At 35.7% G+C, this 2,673-nt stretch overlaps 1 long non-coding RNA gene across 2 annotated transcripts in view; it reads right to left on the bottom strand.

Annotated features, from left to right (window-relative positions):
• Nucleotides 1-7: 7 nt before the first annotated feature.
• Nucleotides 8-2,673, bottom strand: part of LOC106955851 (uncharacterized) — an 8,935-nt gene continuing 6,269 nt past the window's right edge. The window contains exons 4-5 of one of the 2 annotated variants that reach the window (XR_001426660.1): nt 999-1,325; nt 8-202 (exon numbers count right to left, since the gene is read on the bottom strand). This is a non-coding gene — a long non-coding RNA (uncharacterized LOC106955851). The remainder of the gene's footprint in view (nt 203-998; nt 1,326-2,673) is intronic. The other variant, XR_001426659.1, reaches the window with a different exon arrangement.

The following is a 2,673-nucleotide window of genomic DNA, read 5'->3' as shown; positions in this document are numbered from 1 at the left end:
ATTCCATCCGTGAAAATGATTTCAGGGAGAGATTTCTGTGATCTGGCTCTGAACCAGAACACACTGAGGCCTCCTGGACAAGACCTGTTCTTAGAGTGAGAGAGAACTGAACACTCCAGAGTTGCAGAATCTCCCAGTCTGGCTGTATTTGCTGGTTGTGACCGCTGCACAATTGTGTAGTTCATTGTTCTGTCATCGTTCCCTGCATAGTAAAAAAATGTTTAGCAACATTAACCTTAACACTTAAGAGTGAAACCTTTGAATATTCCCAATCTATTACAAACAAAATACAAACAGAATATACTTTTCATGTAATGTACGGATTTTCTTTTCAATTTTATACAAGTATAAAATCGTTATATGTGTTTGCTACTGCAAATTAATCAATAGTTTATTTATATTCAAACAATTGATTTTCTAATAGGCAGTGAGATAGTTTATTTCATTTTGAGATATAAAAAACAGCATATAAAACAATATCTCAATCTCATTTTAAGATCACAAATGTCCTCAAAGGGCCGACTGTGGCAAAATGTTTTGATAAACTACCCATTGGCCAACAGTTGCAAAAATAATAAATTTCTGTCTCTGCATTTGATGAATACTTCATAAAACTAAATAATATTATGACACTGATGTTATTTGGCAGAATGCTGATAAAAATTGCTTTGATTTTCCCTCCAGAGTTTAGAAGACCACATGAAAAGTTACAGCGAACCAGATTTGTCCCCCCTTACTATTCATTATTGAGTATGACACATAAAACCTTCTTGGTTACCAAAACTTTTTTATAATCAGCTTTTTTGTTATTTCCACAGGTGTTTTGACAATTTATCTTTGGTGATGAACTCCTCGTCTATTAGTATATGCTTTTACCATCATTATATATTTATCTCCGTCTGCAGATTCTCTATCAAGTCAGGGTTCTCTACCTGAGCCACCATAAAATGTTACCATTACTTCCCATCAGAAGAAATATGTTGGAGTAAAATGAATACCTTTTATTGACAAATAGATCCCTCTCCAGGTATTCTCAGTCCAGTCAAGGATTGCACAGTGATAGATTCCCTCGTCTTCTTTAGTTGTATTCAGAATCGTCAGATTGGTGATTTTCTCATAATATGTTGTCTTCAGTCTTGAGGCCGGCACCCCCGGTCCATACATGGGGCCGGTATTTTTACGCAGCATTGTAATCACTTTCAGAGTATCACCTGCGCTCTGCTTGTACCAGTGGAGACTTTTAATACCCAACCATTCGTTTGGCAAACGACATGTCAAAGTTGCAGGTTCACCGAGTTGAACTGTGATCACTGGAACCAATGAGCCTGAATAAATAAATAAATAAAAAACAATTAAGTAAAAATTACAAAGGATATTAAGTCATACAGATTAATGTAGTTGTTAAAATATCTAACAGACTTGTAAGTAAATAATAAAATATATATTTACTTTAAGAACTTACATCCCTGATGAACAAGGAGCAGCGCAAGCCACAAGAAAATCATCTTCTCAGTGTCTTTATTTGGACAGTTGATGATATTTAAATGAAAAAAGGAGGCGTGGTATTCAAAATGTTCGAAGCATCTGATTGGTTATACCAAAATATACCCTGAAAGTGCATTTCCTCTACTACTAGCTCATCCTTCACTAACTGAAATGTCTGCTATGCACTGTTCTTACGATCTTGTAAAATATGGGGGATGAAGACATCATTCAGAGGCAAAAACAAACTGTTACAATTGTACAGTAAGCTCACATTTATGTTCATTTTTTAAAAACTAACATCTAATCATAATTTTAACATGATTGTTTCTCAACTTTTTTAAACCTACAATTGATTTAGTTTTGATTCTAATTCACAAACATAACATGATTCACAAAGAAACCATGTAAATGTGTTTATTTGGGGAGTTGTATGTGTTTGGAAATCCTCTTGAAACTTTTTCTGAGTTCTGATCTAGTCCTGACCCTTAAATTGAAATCTCTAATAACATCAGTATGTTCAAAGATTTTTGACCGAGTTCAATCTTTGAGACCCTGCTATCTTTACAAATGCAACATTTGCCAATGTTTCAGGTCTGTTATACGTTAACATAGACCTCAACAGATAACAGACAGCCTGTTATCTATGGAGTTGATCTTTCCTTTTAACAGACTGAAACACCTCTGGTGACACATCTTCTTCAAATCATGTCTTTAAATCTGGAGCACAGTCTTGGCTCTGAGTGTTGTGGTACTCTTATACAAGTTGAAAAAGGAAAGAGGTTTGAGATCAGCATAAAAACTGTTGTCAAATTTGTGGCATTCTGTCAGAGCAGTGTAAAAAGAACAAAAAAATGGTATCGTATTTTTCGGACTATTTGCCGCTACTTTTTTCCTACACTATGAACCATGCGGCTTACCGGTGTGGCTTTTCTGTGGATTTTTCTTCATCCACCAGGGGGCTCTTTAGTAATAAGTGAATCATTGGAAGTCAAAATTGTAAATCAATGGAAAAAGTACTGATTTCCATTCAGAACAAGCACATGCTAGCAGCAGGTATGACGGAGAAATTTCTTCAAACTCATATGTTTATGATGGCCATCGATCTGGCAGTACAGGAGGAAAACGGAGCCGCTGCATGTAAGCTCGGCATGAACGAAACCATGGTTCGGCTGTGGAAGCACTTTCTAT

Source organism: Poecilia latipinna, unplaced genomic scaffold, assembly GCF_001443285.1.
Source record: "Poecilia latipinna isolate Pla-1442-1.1 unplaced genomic scaffold, P_latipinna-1.0 Scaffold771, whole genome shotgun sequence".
NCBI lineage: Eukaryota > Metazoa > Chordata > Actinopteri > Cyprinodontiformes > Poeciliidae > Poecilia > Poecilia latipinna.
Note: the sequence above shows the minus strand (reverse complement) of the source record. Positions and strands in the feature narration are given on the sequence as shown.